At 41.7% G+C, this 23033-nt stretch overlaps 1 non-coding gene across 1 annotated transcript; it reads left to right on the top strand.

The window, feature by feature from the left end:
- Window positions 1–4572: 4572 nt before the first annotated feature.
- On the top strand, window positions 4573–4738 carry LOC149872102 (U1 spliceosomal RNA). The gene has a single exon (XR_016440893.1). It is a non-coding gene; the product is annotated as a U1 spliceosomal RNA (small nuclear RNA).
- Window positions 4739–23033: the final 18295 nt, after the last annotated feature.

Here is a 23033-nt window from a genome sequence, read left to right as displayed (position 1 = left end):
CAAAGTTTCCATGGAGACTGGCCCCAGCAGGACTGGCAAGGCACATGGCAGGGTGCGGAGCTGCTCCAGGAGCCAGCTGGGATCTTGCAGCAGTAACAGCCTGGTCCAGAGCCAGGGCAGAGCTGTAATCTGCAGCCTGCATGATCTGGGCAAGGGTGTGCAGGCAGCACATCACAGCTCTGCCTCAGCTCCAGAGCGTGCTGTCATCGTTGCAAGGAGCTGTGGCAGAGATGCAATCTGCTGCCTATGGGCCCCTGCCTGGAGCATGCAGCTCTGCCCCAGCTGGCTGAAGATCACAGCTCTGCCCCAGCTCTGGACCATGTTGTCACTGCTGCAAGATCCCAGCCCAGCCCCAGAGCAGCTTCCTGCCCTTCCATGCTCCCTGCCAGTGCTGCTAGGGCCAGTCTCCATGGAAAATCCGGCCCTGCACTATCACAGCACACCTGCTTCTGGGTTCTCCATGGAAACTGGTCCTAGCCATGCGGGCAGGGGTTGCTGGGTAATGGAGTCCAGCTACTGGTTGGTTCCGCCATTTTGCCCACCCCTGATCCGAAGTGACCAGCACGCTGAGCAGGAAGTAACACTGAGCTAAACCATAGGACACACTTGAGAAGAGGGAACGTCTAAAACTCCATCCCTGCTCAAAGTTAATTGTAGCCACAAAACCTGGTATCCTCTGCTGAAGATAGGTGTTTATGGCCATTCTTTAAAGGGGCAAGACCAATCCTTGTGAGAAAAAAAACCCATACATTTCTTATAAAAGTGTAGTGGTTAGAGTACTCAAAAAGGAAATGGGAGACCTGAATTCAGTTCACTCCTTAGCCTGAGGGGGATTCATGTTCACATCTTTTCCATCACATCTACCAATGCGTATGCCATTCAGAAGGGGAAGCTGGACATCTCCATCCCTCCTGTTGAAGCAGTGCTACCAGGCAGGAAAACATTTAAAGTTCACTGGGCCAGAAAGAGAGAGCAGGAGAGAAAATAATATGACTCTGGGCACATCTACACATTCATTATTTCACAACCAGCACCAGCCTTTTTAGTAATGCTACTGTGCAGCAGCTTAATAATACTGTTCACTAGTGTATTAGCACTGTGTGTGCTGTGATGTGCTACTGTGCAGTATTATTAGGCTACTGCGCAGTTAGTGTCTCATGCAGATGCACCCTCTGTGTCTCAGCAGTTAGGGCATTCATCTGAGAGGGGACACCTGAGCTCTGGTGCCCATTTCAAACCCTGTTTACACTTCATTTGTTTTATTCTTGACATTTCTCTCACCTGAGAAAAGGAAATAGATCTTTTGATTTCAAGCAGTTTCTACTAAATACCATTTCCAGCTCTCCATGCATTCACTTACTGCTGTACAATGTTTGTATTAAAAATGATTCAGAAGAGTTTGCTGTTTCTGTTTTACTGAAAAAAAAAAGACTGCTTCATTGTTTACCTTAGGGAAATATGGTCTACGGTTCTGGTTGGTCTAAGGTTCTCTATAAGCTTATTTACATAACACCCATATTTTAGGCCTGAATTGTTCTCTTTAGTGAAATCATTCATTTTAATCCTTAAATTCTGAAGCTGGTTTCCCTCCAAGATTTTGTTCTTGCATCTACAGAGTAGTAATAACAATCCTCCATACTTTATATTTTTCAAATCTATGTATAAACATGAATCATGCCATCAGCACAAAATTAATAAATCCTTAAATGTAATTCATATCAGCTAGAAAAAAGAAGAAAGGACTTACCCAAGGTCACACAGTAAGTCAGTAGCACAGTCAAAATTAGAAAATGAGGAACTGTGGCTTGTGATTCCTGATCAATCTACTCATTCAAAATGCATTTCAGTGCTGATAATTAAAAAAAATAAAGCCAAATGAAAAAACCCCACAGAGAAAACAAATACATCACAAAACTGAAATGCATAAATTTACAAAGGCCAATATATGATGCAGATTAAGCAATGGCAGTTATAAGCACTGATGAATTTGGAAAGTTTTAGTTTATTTTGGATACGCATCAAAATGTAGGTCACGACTTTGAACCCCCCTTTTTTAACAATTCAGATATAAAGTAGGTTCAGTTTTGCCCAGCTCTAGTGTTGTCATCACCATCTTCTTCCTCTTTTTTGTTTTTGTTTTAAGGGTCTCAGATTAGTTTTAATTCAATTTTCACTTTGGAGCAGCAGTCAGTGCAGGATGCATCAGTGGAACCAGAACAAACGTAAAGTCCTTACAGCTTTTTGGCATATTGTTATCCAAGAAAGAGGCAGTTTCCTACTTAACTGTACAGAGGTCAGTACTGACAAAGTAAAAATGTGTTCACTCAAGAATTTGTCTGTCCTGTGCCAAACAAACCCAACCATGTACACACAAAAAGAAGACAGTAAAGCTGAATTGCTTTACAGTTCCACACAAGCATGATACCTAATTGTATCCCCATCCTGCACAGAAAGAAGGGGCAATGGGGAAACTCCAAGAGTAAGGGATCTTATACATGGGAAGAGGAATCCCCTATCTACTTTCAGTTCACGAGTGAACCCCTATGCAGAGGTGTAACAGGGCAGCACTTTGTACCCCGGGCAGCTGTGGCGCATGGGGCAACAACGGCTGCCAGACTGCTGGCTGTTGTCTTGAGGCTGGCTAGCAGTTACAGCAGCTGCTATGTTTCTCCTCTCTTCCCAACTAAAGTGGGTGCCTTGGGCTGCTGTTCTGGACGTCCCCTCCCCTGCCTCCTAGTTATGGTACTGGTGCTGTGCTTTATAGTGGGCACATCTACACATTCATTAATGTGCCATAGTTACTGCACATTAGGCTGCCATGCTGTAAGCAGTACTTCAGTGCTTACTTCAGTGTAGTGAGTTCAGTGCTACTGTTGGATGGTTTCTTGATCCTGAGACAATGGATTTATCTCCCTGGGACCCATATGACAGATGCCTAAGCCTCCCCCAAAATTAGATTCTATATAGAGAAAATGGATAAATCTGTTACAGTTTCCCAGGTATAGAATTTAATTTTTGGTGGTATGCCTTGTATTTGTCCCCCTTCCATTGCTACAGGAAAATAAATCTGGGGGGTCAGGTGGCCCTTGCTGTCTGTACCCCCAACTTCTTCCCCCTGCCCTACAGGTCTTCCCCCTCCCTTACTGCCAGACCCTGTGCTCCCTGAACACATGGAAGTGAAGGATACATTTGAAAACACTGACTTCAAAATAAATGGAAAGCCCAGTTGTTCAGGTCCATTGTGGTATTACCATCGACAAGTATCTTTCCTCCCAGACTCCTCAGCCTGGTTTTCAGATGCTGTCAAATCTATGCCAGGTTTCTTATTTGAGGCCCCAAGCCCAGAGGTCTTGGGGTTGAGATGCCTCTGAGTCTCACTTGCCCTTAGATAATATGCCAATATGCCAAGCAAGCTAGGGAGAAATCCCCCATCTCCATAAAATTGGTGTGTGCCAAGATTCTCCCATTGGGAGGCTATAGTAAACTCTTGTAGCAGGGCCTGTTCACAGTACATTGGACAGGTCTCCACCTCTCCATCATGCCATCCAAGGTGATCTGACCTCCATAGGAAAACCACTTCATGGTATCTCTCCTGCCCAACTATGCATAATATTAATCCAAAGCAAAAGGCTCATGATACAGTTCATTGGGCTAGGCCCCAACAATGTCAACAGCATTTCAAGCAGTGGTGACCCCATAGCTCAGCATTGCTCAGTCTATACATGTTCTCTCCACAAAGGATCCATGTGCTAATTACACCCTCAACCATTCATGACTGGAACTGGATGTTCTTGTCATGAATACTGGGATTCTCCAAAAATGTATATGCAGATGGTCAGGGACCTGGGTTTTCTGTTTCACACAGAAAAAACAGAGAAAAAGGAGGAAAAGGAGAGAAAAAGGTAGATTTTTAAAGAGCTGTCTACAGGCTGGAACAGTTCCAGCTGCAAGGGGCTAAGGGGAGCAGGAGGAGGGTGATCAGGCAGGGGGCGCCATGTGCATATATATGGACATGGACCTTAAACCAACCAGCTCTGGCAAGTCTGGGGGAGGGCAGGGAGCCGGGTGTGCGGGGGCAGGCAAGGGGCACCAGCAGGGCTGGGTGGCTGTGAAGGGGTGTGAGGGGCACAGCAGGGTTGGGAGACTGTGGCTTGGGAGTGAGGGGCCTGGGCCTGCCTTCTGTGAGCTAAGGGGGAGTGGGATCTCTGATTTTCCATGATAAAAAACCTTAAATCAAATACCAAAATGTATAAGTGTTTTACATTTATTTTATTATAATGATTGAGGCACTGGCAGGCTTCCAAATTGCTTTAAAATTGTAAATATACCAATACAACATTGTGTTCAGTTGATACCTATATATATACTGCACTTCATTTTAATCATGGATTTTGGATTTTTTATTAGAGAATGGGGGGGGGGGGGATTATCAGAGAAAACCAGGATCCCTGCAGATGCGGTATCAGGGAACCATACTGGCTCCACCTGGATGGTGGGTCCACACTAATCATGAGATAGTCTGAGCGGTACCATGTATTTTATTCAGATAGATTGCACTAATCTATCCTTGATATAGTTCCCATTACAGGGGTATACCACGGTCATCCAGGTGGTTTTCCCAGGGTGAGGCTTGCCCCTTGCATTCTGGGCATGCTGACCCCTGTGAGTTTCCCCAAGTACAGGAAACCTGACTGCACAATTTTGTGGGAATGGGGCACTGCTTTCTTGCTTTCCCTTTAGCTTGCTTGCTCCCTGGTCTTTTGGCTAAGAGCTAGTGAGGCTATGGGACATCTGAAGCCCAGGGTCCCTAGGCCCTGGACTTGTATGTAAGATGTCTGCCACGGATCTGGGGAATATCTGAAGCCCTAGACTGATGAGAAGGGGGATACTTGCCTGGTGGTAGAGTCACATGGACTTGAACAACTGAGTTTTGCTCAGTTCAAACTTCGAACTTGACTATTGGGCTTTGCCCAGTAGAATTTGGAACTGATTTGGCCCTTAAAACAAACAAACTAAATTGGTATTTTTGGCCAATATGGGTCATGTGTTTCATAGTTATGCTTATTGTTGGCTGCATTTAATCAACTTCATAGCTGGTTTCCATTATTGAGCTCATGTTGTTTTTGACAGCAATTTAATGGTAGACAATGTATTTAATAAGGTTTCCTTACGTGCAAATGTAAAATGAGGAGCTTAAAACTTCATCTTACATTTAAGTAAATATGATAAGTGATCTAGATCATCTTTAGGCAAGCCACCTTATTTACTGTATGAGACTTAAGCGCATAACACTGAATCTGGATCACTCCCTTGGAATAAGGCACATACAGTGTGCAACATCTGAGTGAAAGCAATTACAAGGCTGATTTGTATCTGACCTAGAATCTTCTACATTTGAGGGAAAGTATCCTTTCATGACCAATTGTGGATCTGGGTTTCTGCCACTGAGACAAATGTGTAGGTCTGTCTTTCCCTTCAGTTTCTTTAGGGTGAGGGCATTTGTGTGAAGTCTGAGATGGAGGCTAGGGATGATCCAAGAGATTCATATCATTGTTGAGGTGCCAACATTTTCAAATTGATCTCAAGGCAAATGGATGTGATGAAAACTAGTGGATTCCTGAGACTTTTTGTATCTTTGCTCATCTCAAAATACTTCGAAGGAATCTTTGAAATCTATGACTTGAAAGGTATTTGTCAACACAAATTTAATGAGAAAATAAAATGGAAATATGTTGTGATTTCTTTTTCATTATTCTGATTTTTTTTTCCTGTCATAGGGGACTGCATGTTTCTACATGAAATACAAAGAGGGATATTGCAGGCTGACAAGAGGGATAGACTAACTTATTGAATTTTACATTTTTACAGGTAGGAGCTAAAACAAATAAATATCGTTCCTCATAAAAAAAAAAACAGATTATAAAATAAAATGGAAAGGCAGTAAGGAAAGTGGATGCTTTTCATTTCAGTGGCCCACTCAGCTTTGTTAAAAGGACACAGGAGGAAATGCAGCAGGGAGGATACTGCTCAGAGACCTATTTGCTTCATGACTAATTCTGGCTCTAGTTAAGATGCATGTGTGTATGGTGTGAGGAAGGAAGAGTTACACAAAGCCTAAACAGGGTTAATTCTCTTGCTCCTTTACTACATGGAAGGGATTTGTTTTTGGCCCATCCAGGATGTTTGGTGTTGATTTCTAGAAAAGCAATCAACCAGTAATTGTTTAATAAACACCATTCTGAACCCCTTTTGTTTTGCAGTTGACTTTTTCCCAGAAAAATCAGCTGCTTTTGCAGGTATGTGTAATACATGCTGCTCTTGGTATTCTCCAGTGTAGCGATAACTCATGCGGGATAACAGAGTCCTTTAATAAAGAGGGCAGGGTTGCGGGAATAGAGATGTGTATTTTCTACACTAACAAATTTTTCAAGGGTGGCGTGTGTTAATTTTAATTTTCAATCCCATTCTCTTAGCAGAGATTCCCAGTCATGTGTCAAAAAGCATAGCAACCATTTTAAAGAAGCATTGCACTCCATCAGAAGCTAAGCCAAGGCTAACACCTGATATAGGTTTGCAAGCAGGAACCCCACAGAGGCCTTAAAAAATGAGACTGAGGTTTTCCCTTTGTAGCTATCCAGCTTCCCTGCTGTTGCTCTGCTCATTTTCCTTAGAATTGTCTTCAAAGTTAGGGCACCAATGGGAATGCAATAATAAAGGAAGGAGAGACAGATGTTTCTGTGAATGCTGCAAGTGCAGAACTGACCTGAAAATTCAAGATAATGTTTATAATGTTTTTCCTTTGCTGTGTTTCCTTCACAAAATTCCACAGCAGACCACTCAAGATCATGTGCAGGGTGGGAGACAGAACTCTTTGACTATATCATACAGTCTACTTGAATCTTTATTCCAGTCCAAACTACTGTTTTGCTTAACTACACTGATGCCCTTTTTTCTTCCGATAATTAGCAACATTCATTCAATAAGTATTTGTTCCCACTCATATTTGAACAGTAACATTAATTTCCATAGTCATCAACAAACATTTACTGTGTCAAACATTCACTGGTGTCTCGTTTGTTAGCTTTATTAATCTAATTATGAATCAGAAACCATGATCATGCAATTTAGGTGACCAAATGTATACTATGGAAAAGCATAGCAGATAGTCAAAGGTAACAGTTTGTGAGCAGCCCACAAGCTGAAAATTCTTTATCTGAACACTGCAATGGATACCTACATACAATCATAGCTATAATGAAGACAAGGAACTAAGGGCAATATGTCTTCCTTGACATTTTACTATTTTATGTTTCCTCACTGCAGCTGCAAGACTAACACACTTTTACTTTTGATCCCCCTGATTATTTAATATATTTGCACCGTTGGTATAACAAATTAGTGGAAGACAGAATTTGATAATCGAATAGAGTCATAAGCTGCAGAGCACTTGAATCATTTTGTCTGAAAAATCTCACAAGTAAAATAAGCAGTGGTGATGAAATGTAGCTATTCTAAGGGAGCAGCTGTAGATGGTGTATCACCAAATCAGAAGCTTTGCTTTATTGGACACTGGAAAATTTAGCAGAGCAAAGGGAGCTATTTTCTCTGTTGAAGAACAGAGAATATTTGAGTCACTTTGTCCATCAGTGGTACAGAGTTGTCCAATCAGTAGAACTATTTCTGGGCAACAAATATATGGCCGACATGCTTTATAAAGATTTCGGCCATGTAGATTTTAAAACGTTTATTATGATAGTGCCTATAGGCCTATGGTTCTGTTGTGCTAGACGCTATACAAATGCAGAAAACAGACAATTCCTGCTTTAAAAAAGCTTATACATGAAAGATTATTAGAACTGAATATTGCTTACTGTTGGGATACCCCCTCGTGAAGGTCCCAGGGGTCCTGGGAACGGTGGAACGGGGTGGCAATTGGGAAATCTCATGAACAGGTTGGGATTAACAGCAGCAGAGTTCGGAGCGGCACAGAGGCATGTTGGTAAATAACAAGGTGGATTTATTGACCTACGCTTTGTGGAGCGTAGGCACGGTGATTCTTCAGTTACAGTGGTAAACGGACAAACGACAAAGTGATCTGTCAGGCCACAAAGTTCCCCAACGAGCCCTTGCTATCTACCCCTAATGGGATAGGTGCGGCTGCCTGTTGGATTGTCTCAGGGCTGGTCGACAGCTTATAACCAGGTTATAAACAACTGTAACGCGTCACGGTGAAACAGCCAAGATGCAACTAGCCGAGGTGAGTAGAGATGAACCGCAGTCAGTACACAGAGCTGAGGTCAGACAGAAGCCAGGTAAGTAGAACGCTGAGATCGAAGGTCGGACCGTCAGGGTGATCTGAGGTTGAGGTAAGAATCAAGCCAAAAGTCCAAAGCCAGGGAACCGGTACACAATACGTGATCAGAATAAACACGTATCGAGAGTCAGCTATGGAGGACAGACTAACAGGCCGCGTGGCCTCACTGAGGAGCAGTCACTGAGACCAGCCTCCGCCCTCAGTTTAGCGAGTCTCCCCCCTCGGGAGGGGCCCACCAATCTTTTAAAGCAGTCCTTCAACTAATTGGGCTGCGTGGTGGTCAGAACTTTCTAGAGAGGTTACCTCATTCCAATCAATTACTGAGCATGCTCAGCAGCAAGCTCTCTGTGACAACTGGGCCTGCGCTTTACTAAAAGTAGGTCAGGCTTGAGTGACAGGCCTGCAGGTCATGAAGGGGGCACCTGTTAGGCCTGTTTCCATGGCGCATGCTCATATCAGCCAGTTCAACTCCTGTATTGTCAGCAGTCAAGTGAAAATTTTCCCTTACACTTACAAACCCTGTTCCTTGTGGAAGAAGAGCTATTTCAGCCTTGGGACAATAGTGGCTACACTACTGATATAAACTAACCATGGCATAAACAAGTATGACTATATTTAGGCTGGAAATTAGAATAATGAGTTTCACTTGTCAAAGGAAGGAGATTCGGCCACAGCCTTGTGGTATGAATATTGACAGACAAAGGTATTTTAGTTTTGAGATGGAGCTTGAACAGTTTATTAAAGGGATTATATAGCAAAGCTGTCTGTGATAGCAGGGCACTTCATTTCATGCCCTAGAAAAACTCTTCAAGTCACATATCCTGTGTTCCTATGCATGGAACACCTTGGAAATGGAAATGACGCAGCAATACAGTTCTCAGACCCAAACTTTTCTTTCCTGCTCATCTGACATCCAAGTGTGTTGGTTGTTACTTTCATTCCACAACAGAGGTTTCTATGTAGACAACTGTGACAGTTTCTTTTCTCATCATTCTTCACATTTACTGGAGCACTCTCTTGCAGGGCTGGGGATTGGGAAGGGAAGGGAAGAGGCTCCTGTGTTTGGTCCCTGCTGTCAGGACTCTATAAATTTTACATTAGACAGGTATTGGTTATAAAAAATAATTAATTAATTATTTAAAAATAAAACAAAACCTAGCATCAAGGACCTAAACTCAAGATTATCCTTTATTTTGGGGTATTTTTGTTTTCTGATGATACAGAGTCCCACTCCATCTTGCTTGCTGGCCTTTTGATCCCATGTATCTTGCACCATTACCTGCAGAGTGGTGCAGCTTCAAGAGGAGAGAGAGAGGGTGCCTTTTTCAGACTGGACATAGCCTGTAGTTTAAAGTATTTTCCTGAAAGTGGAAGAGGTGATTTAGAGTCACTGTCAGGATGAGGAGGGCCTAGATCCAGAAGAAAGTGGGCCCTACCACTTCCCATTTTTTGCAATACATATTGTGACAGGGAGTCATCAGAAGCACTGATGACTGGTCGACCCCCTAACTTGGGTCAACACTCTGCTATCCTTTAGTTTCTTGCCCTCAACAACTTTGTTGATATTCTTATGGGCAGAAGGAAATGCAGGTCCATGATCATTCTTTTCTAGCTTGTTTTTAGGATTGACCTTTTTCCAGGGCTCCTCCTTCCCGCATACCCTGGTCTGATATGCACCCAAGATGTCTTGCAAATTAATGACCCTGCAACTTTCACTTTCAAATTCTTTGTCACCTTTTGTTTGGGAATTCCTCTTAATTTACTTTAGCCATATATTGTTTACACACAAGCAGAGATGCAAATAAATGGAAATTAACACCCTGGTCCCCTCTAGAGACCTCCTTGGTGACTACCACATCACAATTCAGATCCAGTCTTTGCCAGACCTTCCTCACTGGATCTTCCTCACAGTCTAGGCCATACTCTTGGTAATACTTCAAAGTCACTCTCAAAGGGATGGCTACTCTTAATCAAGTATTCCCTTCTATATTTGGCTGGGTACAAGGGCAATGGAGTTCCTGCACCAAAGTCCTTGCCTGAAGCCAATAACAGTCTCTCAGGATCCTCGGAGCAACAACCTATGCTTCAAGTGTTCAATTAAGTCAGGTTTCTGCCTTCTAAGTCAGATATAAATTCTTCCCTCAAGGCTTTTCAGGTGCAGTCTATGTACTGCTCAAGTACTGCTAACCTCCAAGCTGTGCCCCATGTATTTAACCTCAACAATTCACCCTCGGGGCCTCACTTGGTTTTAATTAAGAGACTGATTAAGATCAGACTGCAAGCAGGCTCTCACCCTAACCCCACCACAAATCAGTTTTTCTTTGCTTCTTTTCCCTCCAGGGTGACCCCTTAGCCCCTTGGAGTCAGAGTTAGATCACTGTGCTCCTCTTACTACCCAGTCAGCATCCTTGCTCAGGCACGTCCCTCTGGTAGACATAGACACAGGCCGTATCTCCTGACTCCTTCAGTGGCTGGGGTTCACAACTCTCAGTATCCATACCTAGTCTACACATCTGTGCAAACCCCAGGTGATTTCACCCTGGATTTCACCTTCCCCAAAGGATAGTCCTTTTCCTATTGTAAAGGTTGGCACTCCTGAAACCGCTCTCTCCAGAGGATCACTTTTCCTACTGGTTAGTGAGGTGATTCCAACAGGTGGTACTCCCCACCATTTTCTAGTATTTAAACCATTGAATTTTCTGATGTAAAACCCAGTATCCTGTGGGAACAGGCCTTAAATTACCACACCATTTCCGCTCCCAGCAAATAAATTTTTTGGGTTCTCAGACAGCAGTCAAGCCACACTTCTGCAGGGCCCAGGGTAGCCCCTGTTTTGTCCCTTTTCAGGCATAGTCCTAGCCCAGGCCTCACATGGGCTCCTTTTCTTGGATGCCTGGAAATCCCAGGGCCTTCTGGATTTTGTCTCTTCCCAGCTGAGTTGGGAGATAACAGCTTGAACTCTTTCATCTCTGAGTTAAGCTTGTCTGTGGAGGCAAGTGTAGCAGGGCCGGGACTGGGCTCCCTGCTATGTGTGTGTGCATAAATATATAGGATACTCTAGGATACCGGGTTCTGCGTGTGTATGTGTGTGCGTGTATATATAATATTCAGTGGATATATATATTCTTCTTGAAGAAGAATACATATAACTACTGTATTGTTTCTGGCCAAGTATACCCTTATAAAACACAAAGGTGTTGTAAACTAGCCCATTTCCCAATAAACTAGCCCATCTCTCAATATTATCTCCCACAGCATTAGCTGAAAAGCCCTGTCAAAAATATGAGGGGAAGAAAAACATACCAGGGCTCTTTTCAAGCTTTTGTACAAAGTTTAAGATCTGGAAAGAGGGTACAAAATAATATCTCTCCATGTAGATTCTAGTATCTCACCCATCAGCTTGAGTAGACTGTTCAACTTACACAGACAAGTAGTGGGGTAGAAACATAAGTTCAAGGATGAATGTATTTCAGTGGTTCCACACTAGGAAACAGGTGAAGGTCAGACTGAGGTTAGCTAAAGCACCACACTGTAACCGTAACCATTTTCTAGTGTTTAAACCATTGAATTTCCTGATGCAGAACCCAGTATCCTATGGGAACAGGCCTTAAGTTACCACACAAATCTCCTCCCACTGTTTCTAGCTTAAAGTCTGTTTCCTTCCTTTTGGAAAGGATGAAGATATTTAAAGGTCATAAAAATAAGAAAATCTTTCCTCTCAAGTCTTTTTAAAAAATTGGAATTAATTCAAACTATTGCTTTTGTAAGTCATTTTTCCACTTTTGAGTTTCACTTGAGTTGGGCACCAGAAATAATAAGGAAAAGTGTTTGTCAGTGTTTTCATCTAGCAGTGGAAATGGCAGATAACTTATAATATTTCTCTTTTTATGGAATTCACAGCCCAGTTTGGCTGATTCAAGAGGCACGGGTTGTTTTAACACAATTTTATTCTGTATTGGATGGGAAAAATATTTAAGGCTGATAAATATTAGAGAAGTCAAGCTTTTCCAACCACTTCAATAGTGACTTCTGTTTGCGGCTCTCAGAAGGCTCTGTAATTATTAATGATCAAAGGCCCCTTCTGAAAAGTTCCAGGCTTGATTTTCACTCTCAGTTCTTAGTGATATTAGTAGGATCTGTAGTACACCACATCCCTTGAGCTCATCCCACCCACCTACTTCTGCTCACAGGTACCCCAAACAAAAATGTTCAGCAAAGCCATTCTAAGGGCACTGCTTTGTGGCCACTCTTGAGACCTTGATCTTATAGACTCCCATGAAGTGTTCAGCACCATGATGTCAGTCAGAATGGTGCTTAATATCTTGCTGGATCAGACTGTTATTGATGAAAGTAAATAGTGCTACTCTCAGTTTAAAGACTGATAAGCTGAAGCGGGGTGGAGAGGTAAAGCAGTCTCAGTTCTCCATCTAGTTCTTCAACCACTCAGATTATACTTCAACTCCTTCTCTGCATGAGTTAATTTAGGCCAGAGATGGACCATGCAGCTGAACCATGCTGAACAGTACATTCCCTCACCCCATGGTAAAACCCATGCAACTCAATATTTGCAATTAAATGGCTCTCTTCATCTTTAATAACTTTCCCTTGTCCTTAATTGTTTTTGGTCAGCATGTTCTTCCCAAGCACGAGTCAGTTCTATCTAGGAAGAGAAGGGTTTGTCTCTGGTATCAACAACCTTGTGACTAGCACAAAAAAATGACTTGCTAATTATGACTGATTTGCCTTCTCATCCCAGGGTGATAGAGGAATAATTTTGATAAAGAATTCAGAGGCAGATATCATCAAGTGATTTCACTCCAGATTAATTTCCCTTAGTAAAAGTACAAAATAGTTGCTGTCTGAGCATGGACCTGCATTCTATCTGTCCCATTCAGCCTGGGATAGAAGACCATCTTTTTGCTAGCCACTTTAATTCACTCAGTGCAATTTAATTATGTTTCCATGCAAAACCACCTGTGACCTTCAATCTGGTAATGAAATTCTGCCTCTCCCCCTGAAACACAAACCCCTCAGAGCAGAGGACGGTGTATTTCTGGAAGGCACTAGGAAATAAGGTTTGTAACACTTGCAACAGAAAGAATCTGCTCACTCTGTCTCTCTCTCCAGACTGCTTGCAAACAGTGGCCACCTTGTTTATCTTGTAAATGTATAGCAGTATTGTGTAGAAGCAGAGAAAATGCTAAGTATGGCTTCTGGAAAGCATCAGGAAAATCTCATATCTTGTTTTTGTTGTTTAGATTCTTGAAAAATAATAAGAAAAAAATAAATATTACCTTTTCTTTTTCAAAAAGAAAGAAAATTAGGAAAGGAGGTGAATTTAGATACCCCCTTGCATTGTTTTTCTTGCACAGAACTGTTCCTGTTTGATATTGGGAATTAAGGGAAACTTGTATGATCATGAAATAAGTCTCTGCTTTGTTTTTGCAATCACCATCTGTTCTAACTGCTAACTGAGGTCAATGGACTAAGTTCTGGGTTAACCAATAAAGGTATTTCTAAGTGGCCTCTGTGGGCAGTGAAGGTAATGGATCCAAATATCAGATTCTTTTTTATCTCAGAGTCAAAATGGTCTCCCAAGTGCCCGACCTTCCTTCTGTAGTCATCATTAGGGTACAGAAAGCATAAGACAAGTACAGGATAGTCATATGTGGATGAATGAGAAAGTATATAATAAAAAATGTTAAAGGGAATGTCCTGGTTTGCTGCTCTTTTCTGGCCTGAGCTCACTCAGAGAGTGGTGGTGATGACTGGGCAGGCAGGTTAACCCTTCCCTGCGTGCTCCCTTGAGACAGACAGTGCAGGCACTGTCTGTGGTGGGGAGGAAAGGTGAAGGGCAGTGAGCTGGGATCTGGGATGCTGGTGAGGGAGGAGGCAGTGAGGCCAATTGGGGCCACCTTGGGAGGCGGTACGTGGGAATCTACACTAAGGTGTTGCCTAGAATGACTGTACCTTAGTAATTCCAACACGGAGCTGGATAGTAGAGATCAGAGATAATCCTGCCCTGGAGTGGCTTAACTTTGAGCTGCATAATGAGTACATAAAACCAGTTTCAGGTGTTAATGTGTGGAGAACTCAGATTTTAGGAACTTGATGAGCCACTCAAAATTACCTTGTAGCAAGACCCTGAGGAAGCTGGATGACCAAACATTAAAATTAACTATCTCATGTACGTGGACAGATGGAATGAAAATTGGTCAGTCTTGTTATTTATCTGTGTTAGATTAATGCTTAAGGTCCTCAGTTAGGGAGCCGGGCCCATTCTGTAAAAACACAGAACAAAAAGATAGTCCTTTCTTCAAAGAACTTACAGTTCAAGTCCAAGATGAAAGATAAAAACTGAATGCAACAAAACAGCATGAGATAATAGATACAATCATAGGTCATAAAATGGTGAAAACCAAAAGAAAATCACTTACATCTCTGGAGCAGGGCAATTTATATTCCTTCCCTGTTCTCCCGTGAAGTTCTGAATGGCCACAACATATAAAAAATGGCCACAGATGATTTTGTTAAATCATCCCTAGGCTAGCTGCAAGCAAGTGAAACTGCCAAGGGGATTTAATAAGACAAAATGCACATACCTTCACTGAAATTTGGGCAGCTTACTAGAGCTGACATCTCTATTCTTGTGGGTATAGAATTTCCTCTTATCGCCACAATGGTATGGCTGTGGTAGGACAATAGTATGCTTCAAGAATTTTTGTAGCCGAAGAATTGGTCTATGGTAAGGGTATTAAAAATTCTACATAACTAAATAACACCATGGCAATTTAGATTTCAATAGAGGGAATTTAAAAGCATAATGAATATTCAAAGAGTTTAGTAAGAAGAATTCTTAGTCCTTTCTGTATCATATTTTCCTATTGTGATATAAATAATCCTTTAATTATTCCACCTATGAAATATGCATATATTAATTAAGCAAAAGATTATAGCTCAATGTATATGCTATTTTTTTCTTAATAAGCAAGACTATTGGTTGAGGCTGAATTTTATGGGAAATAATAGCCTTAGAATCCACTTAGAACAAAAAAGTCAGTTGAGGCAGAAGGAACATAATGACTCATAAAGGTGATGTATTGTAGCATTCATCATGAAAAGTAATGCCGCAGTGAGCCAGAGGGTCAGCTGCTTTGGTGAAAGGGAATGTAGGGAAAAGAAATGGGTGTAGGAGGTTAACATTAGAGGCAGAAGTTTAACAATGCAGCAGCTTTCAAACTGAAAGTTCTCCAAAGGTTCTGCAAACAGAAAATGCATATGCCATCCACCCAGCTCTGAAATGCAGCCAGCTCTAGGATGAAACAAACCACATACGGTACTAGCAATGGAGATGGATCAGTTCCTTTTAATGACTAGTATTATTTCTGACTGGACAATTGCCATTTTTTTTAAAGGAAAACAGTAATTAGCAAATAATATATAATGAATAGAAACTCAGAAATATGCTTGTTCACAAACAAATGTCCTTGTTTGAATGAAGATATGAGTATTTTTACAAAGACCCCATATTCCCCAAACAAACATTTAATTAAAATTCTGTTCAGGATAGTGTTGGGAAAAGAAGGACACAGAGCATGAATCAAACAGACATTTTGAATATGATCAAGTCCTCACAATCCATGATTTTCAGCCATAGCTAGCAAGCAAAAATATACAACTGTATTCTTATTTCTTCTCTTCTCTTCTCTTCTCTTCTCAGGTGAAGGGGACAGGGAAGGGAGAAGGGTTGTTTGCTTCCATCTGGTTTTGGCTTTAAGAAAGGAAGAAAAGAAAAAAAAATTCTGTAATTAGACTGCCAGGGCGCATGCCTGGACCTGGTGCTGGAGCCCCGAGGGGCCCTCCCACACTGAGTCACCCCTATTTTCTGGGCCCTGGCACAGGTTCAGGCAGCCCGCCTATGCTGGAAAACATGTGGTGGGACTCACCAGGGTCTGTCAGGGCCAGGATTCAGTCTAGCTGGTGCAGGAAGGGCGTGGGCCTGTGTGCAACCCCAGGCCCCTGGTTGCAATCATTGACTTGGACCCACTGAGCCTGCCGGGCCTTCGCTTCAACACAGGACTGCTGGCTGCAGCACTGGTAGCCACACTCCTGCATGTGTTCTGCCATGGCCACATAGATACAAGTGTTGGCCCTTGTCACCCGAAAAAATGACGCTGGACTCCTATGTCACCCCAAATGATAGCTAGGTCTGTCATCCAGTTTGGCCCCCAGGCTGCTGTCTCTGCTGTTGGAAAGCCCAGCATGACATCTGCTGCCAGGGGCCCTGGAGGGTCAGGCCAGGGCTCTGGGTGCTGGTGTCAGGTGGTACATGCCTGCTGGCATGGGGCATGGTGCTTGGGAGGCAGGCTCTGCCCAGCAGGAGGCCTCTGGGGTCAGAGTCAGGGTCTAGGGGACTGCAGAGCCCAGCACATGTTTGCAGCCAGTGCTCATGGGGCAGGCAGCTGCTGGCAGAGTCCCCGGGGGTCCACAGACCAGCGTCAGGCAGCCAACAAGCTGCCCCTGCCATATGGCTGCAGAAACTGCCAGCCATGTTGAAGAGCAGGAAAAAGAGAAGGCAGGCACCCCACAATAAAGCAGAGAACCCCATGGACCACTTCAGGCACCCACCCACGTTCTCAAACACATGCGGAGGGTTGTTAAGCCTCAATACCCTACCAACCTCCCCATTAGATTCAATGGGGACACCAAAGAGTTAAATCCCTCTGGAAATTGGCCTGCTGCCGGGCCCGGACCAGAGGTGCAAAATACCAAGCAAAACCCCACATGCATGTAAAGTGTAAAGTGTAACAACTGTATTAAGACAAGAACCAAACAAGCAAAACCAAACAGCAGTATACAGGCACAGTATACAGTACCATAAACTGTTACGCTATAGAATAGCTAAGAACCTGATGCCAACCTGTCACCCAAAGTGGCCGACTATCACCCCAGAGAACTGACCGGCAGGGCAGGCCTGCTCTGCAGCCTCACCCCCCCTGAGGATTTTTATGCCGCTCCCTCACATGCAGGTGGGTACTGAGTACTCAGAAAAGGGGTAGGTGATACTTTACCTGCTCTGCAACATGGCTGGCCACTCTTCAACATGAGTGGCCAGCAAGTGCTCAGGTGATCAGGACCCTCCTGTCATTGCTCCTGAACACTGTCCCACACACACTGTTCTCCCTCGCTCCACAGTCAATAAACGATGGGTTCCACAAACACAAGGACTCGAATACTAAATCAGTTGCACGCACGCACACACCAGGCAAAAGAGAGGGAGAGCACAAGACAGAGCAGGTCTCAGCAAGCTCTAACTCTGACAATGACCCCAAAAGCTGTGCCGGCCCCTACTGGATAGGCTTTATAATATCCAAACCATGCCACCTGCCAGTTACGTGCAGATCCGATCATTACTCTCTCAATCAATGTCAATCAAGTCAATCACAGCTAGGACCATACAAATCAAACTACCCCAACAACCCGTAATAACTCATTATCATAATGGTCCTAACTGCCTCAGTTCCCCTGGTTACCAAACAACTTGTCAAACAACTCACTGCACATGCTCAGCTTTCAGAAGCGGGTCATGACATCATTAAGGCTAGGGGTTCAGATGCTCTAGAATACTCCAGCCTCTCTGCTCTTCTCAGGTGGCGGGGACAGGGAAGGGAGAAGGGTTGTTTGCATCCATCTGGTTTCGTCCTACACGTGTGACAATGGCAGGACTCTGCTGTCTACAATGTGGCTCAGCACTAAGCAGGAGGCTGGCCCCTACTGGTGCAGCTGACCAGGTGCAATTTGCTTCTGACATCACTGACAAGGTGCATTTATTTAGTGCTCTGTTTTCTAGTACCTGTATCTATCAATACTAGCAAACAGCACATTAGACTAATCTAATGTACAATAATTAGCACACACATGTAGACTGTGACACTTACTGCGCATTAAATTAATTTAATGCACAGTAAAGTACACATGTAGCCGCATCCAGTGTGTCAGATTTTTAGCTGATATAAATAATCTTAGCTAAGACAATTAACTCCAGATGAGCAATACACCAATAGCTTTGGTAGTATAAAAACTCTGTCTCTTCTTCTTCTAGGACCTTTTCATTAAATCTTATGCTTCTATTCCCCTGAACCTCTGTCCTTAAGTTTTGTCACTTCCATCTGTGCTTTTTTCATTTTCCATCTGAAAGTACCATTTTCCTTGAACCAAGCTCCTTTCTTTTGCTTCCTGGTCATCCAACCGCACCACTACCGCCTTTGCCTCTTTATCTTTACTTGCAATATCGGCTGCAAAGAAATGCTTGCTAAAGTACTCTATAGCACCAATTCTAAGATACATTTTGTAGTTGGCAACAGTACATCAAAGGAAAATGTGTGAGGCACTTGCCACTCTGCCAACCAATCAAGTAGTTTCCTTCCCTTGATTATGAAATATTGCTAAAGCCTTGATTACTTTCCATTATTAGTGCTGCTGGTCTTACAAAGGTCAGAAATTTACTCGCTTTAGTTTTCTCATTCTTATTTATTATCTCCAAGGTTTTTTGACAACATCTTCCATTTAACTACTGGAACCAAGTCATTCTACGCATCCTTTGGAGATTCTTGTTAGCTACCAGTCCAGAGGGAGGAAGAGAGAGACAAGTTTAAAAATGCATATGTTGTCCTTACTGTGCCATAACAAGATTGGCATGGTACCAGTGATATTTGAATCTCTCTCTTAGGAAGACTAACATAGTTCAACCAGCTGCACACAAATTGCATTGAAAATGGATACTTTGCAAATTCTCCCCCTAAATGAAAGTTTAAATTACAAAAAGCCGTCTGACCAGTTATCTCTTACTAAAGTGCTTTACAATTTGCATATAAACTTCATTTCTTTTTCTAATTACACCGAGTAAAATGCATTCATTTTCTTTTTGATTACAAGCTGGTCTTGCCAAACACCTGTGACTGCTACAAATTCTAATTTGTTATTTATTTACTTCAAAGCAATCTTATTATCTAAATGATTCAAAGCATCAAAGGCCTTAATTATTGATAGTCAATTCGATAGGGTTATGCTTTCCATGTCCTTGGGCTGAAGGTGCCTCTCTGCTTTCTTATCCTCAAGTACATACTTGGCTGAGCAAAAGAACATATAATTCTGCTATTAAGTGTATTGGAAATTACATTCCTGCTTAATTGCATCTAGAATCTAACAATATCAAAGAGCAAGATTGACAGCTTCAATGTGCTAGCTAATGGATTTTTTTACCTTTGTTTCTGTCAGTGATTAAAAGAAATGTCGTATGTATAGTACATATGAATTCTGAAAGTTTGATTCTGAACTCACACAAGTATTACACAGACATTGCTCCATTTACTTCACTGGTGTTACTCCTGAGTTACACTATTAATTCGAGTCCTATCTGTGAATGACATACATGTTACAGTCCTAATACTTATTTACATTTCACCATTTTTTATCTGTAAAAATACCTTGACACGGGTACAAATCTCTATTCCGAGGCCCTTTTATACTACCAGATCAGTTAAAAAGGTATAAAAGAAAACTGAACTACAGTATATGCTGTTTACATGACATACATGGCACAGGGAACATTTATACATGTTATAACTGTGTGCATCATAGCACTCATGCCTAGTTGCAGGAATAAGAACAAAGGCGGCAACACAAAAAAACCCTAATTATTTTATTTATATTACACTTAAATAGTACGCTCAATCCCATGCTGCCCTGACCTTCAGCAAATAAGAGAAGGACGCAGAGAACTTGAGATTTAATTTTACTCAGTTTGAAATACTCTTAGAAACTAGTTCCTAAGTATCTTTCATTTACAGTGTGTGAAGAAATCTGTGTACTATCATAGGACTTGCAAGGGTAAGCTTACATATGTGTATGCATGTCATAGAGTCATACTGAAGTAGTGAAGAAGTTTTCTGAGGTATCCAATCTAAATTTACTTTGTTGCAATTTCAAGCCACTAGTCCGCATCCTCCTCTCTGTAGCAAGAGAGAAAAAGCGCTTTCCCTCTTCTTTATGTATTTGATAACTGGTATCATATCTCCTCCTAAGTGACTTTTCTGCAAGCTGAACATGCCCAGCTCTTTCAGCCTCTCCTCACATGACTTGCCTTCCAAACCCTCGGTCATCTTTGTTGGTCCCTCAGTTCAGGGTTCGGTTTCTCCTGTAGGTGATTTTACATATATGTTCCCATCTTACTTTCACCACCCCCAAATATTGCATTAGAAGTACAAAATTAGCAGTTCTAGTCTTGGCAAATTAGAGGGAACTGATTTTTCAGATGTTTTGATAGTTTGTTCATACAAATGTTTTTGTAATATTTTAAACATACAACTTATAATCTTATAAACCTCTGCAATATTAATGTTAAAACTGTTTATTCTTTTAAGCGTATCTCATTATATATTCAGAGGCACAACCTTAAAATTCCAGCATTTTTACTATGCAGCAGGATCCTACATGACAGTTGCTTAGCTGGGATCAGGCCTACAGGCAATTGTTATAGATGTGAAAGAGACAGAGAGAGATTACAAACTCATGTTATGTGAATGTCCTCAATACTAATGGGAAGAGATCAGAAATGACCTAGAAACTGTAATGAACTGAACTGTTCTGCTAACCCTAGGCCTGCTAAATGGCTGCATTTATCAGCCAGTGACTTTTTAATGTTATTAATGGTTTATAATAGCAGTGGGAGAGTAACAATAAAAACCACTTGCTGACACTCAAAAAGCTAAAGTTCCTTCAAAAGTATACTCTTGAAATGTTCTGACATGTAACAACCATTGAAATAAAGCAGAATACTGATTCCTGGACAAAACAGCAACATATCCAGCAATGTAGAAATTCTTTTATAAATGGACAATGTAAGAAATAGTGATAACACTTGAATCGTCAAGTCATATAAGATTTATGAAGCCAAAGGCAGATAGATACCCATATAAACTAAGTAAGGACAACACTTTTTAGGAACAAAATTAAAATTTTGCTCAAGAAAGAAATAATAAAAGTATAATGAAAAAATATCTGTGATAAAATGTGTTTTCAATCATTTTAAATATTTCAAACATTTCTTTAAATATATAATGCTGGCTGGATTTTGAAGCAAAGGAAAGCCTATAGAGGTGCAAAGAGTAGCTCAATACAAGTAGAAATAGAAATTGACTGGTCAGATTTCTCTGCTGAAGCTGAGTGACAGGCACAAACAAATAGCATGGATAATGAAAAGCGTATTAAAGTCTTAAATGATTTTCATTTTAGCAATCTGTGTTATGGTTAACTGAAGGAAATAAAATTATTTAACTTCAATGCTTTTCACTTTAAATGATTGGTTAGCTGGATTTTCCAGGTAATTGGTGAAAATATAGTCCTTTTCTCTCTTTCTCTCTCATTATCCCATGAATGGCTTCCAATACTACTACAGTATTCTACTTTGACAGATAAGTAAAGGACCTAAGACAAAGCCTACTAAAGGAAATGCAAGAATTGTCACTGAAATCCATGGGGTTTGGATCAGGTTCACTAACATTACATCTCAGTATTAGAAGCCAGAGACACTCCTGAATGACCAGCGGCCATATTTTTTGTTCATTTTTGGAAGCAGCATTAATTTTCTGTATTTATCATTACAACAGTCTGCCAGGTTCTTTTTAAAAAGCTGTATAATTATTACTATTAATAAATGTTAGTATTTTTAATTCATTTGTGTTATCAAAGTATCCAGAATCATCAAGCAAGAATTGTATTAGGTACCCTACAAACAAATGCTACAGTAAGATACATTTCCTGTTCCCAACAATTCACAGATTGTTTGAGCTGACACAATTCTATTAAGCTCATATTATTGTAAACCTATTCCCTGTTCTGATCAATATGACCCTAATCAAAGCTTAGCCATAAGACTTCTTTGAAGGAAGATACTGTAAGTATGCAAGTTTAAATAGGCAAACCCTGGAATTTAATGTTCTTCACTGATCACAAGGTCCAAATTCTATCCTCACTTCCTGTACCTCCCATACAATCCTGTCATGCCACAAGACTTGCTCAGGTTGAAAATTAGGGGGCAACTAAGTTCACAAAACTGTTTTATAAGTAAAGGGTCACCAATAAACTGCTAAAAATCTTTCCTGCAAAATTACGTGTTTCTCATTGAAGTCCCCATCGTAAAAAGAAATTATTTTACTGCAATGCATATTAAGAGGGTTCTGCATTCAAAGCTTCTGAACATAGGGCATTTCTGCAGTGCCCATTGTCTCACTTCTGGCTCTCAAATTGCCTAAATGTAGATTGTGATGTTTGCTGCCATCGCACAGCATGGACCACACAGTCCTGGAAAGGATCACTAACTCTTCTGCTCTTACTAGTACATTTAAAGAGCCATTTCACACTGCAGTGATGTTCAGGGTTCTCAAGGGACATTTCTGTCAGCTGAATGATCAGGATAATTGTTGAGATTCCATCACTCCCCTATCCCAACAGAGCACGCTCAGAGATTTCTGCGGGAGTAGTAGGGGCCCTGACTTCAGCCTGAAGTTAAAACCCACAGCTTCCTTAATCGAACCCTTGAAGTGTTTGCATGGTAAAATCACATTGGAACTAATTGTTAATGGAGGAGAAATGGATTATAGTGCTGCTGTATTTTGTAATAGCTTGCAGCTGATTTGCTATGGGTTCCACCCACAACTAT

The sequence above is a fragment of the Crocodylus siamensis genome, chromosome 2 (assembly GCF_052110815.1).
Source record: "Crocodylus siamensis isolate JL-2025a chromosome 2, ASM5211081v1, whole genome shotgun sequence".
NCBI lineage: Eukaryota > Metazoa > Chordata > Crocodylia > Crocodylidae > Crocodylus > Crocodylus siamensis.
This window is presented reverse-complemented; position numbering and strand designations above follow the sequence as displayed.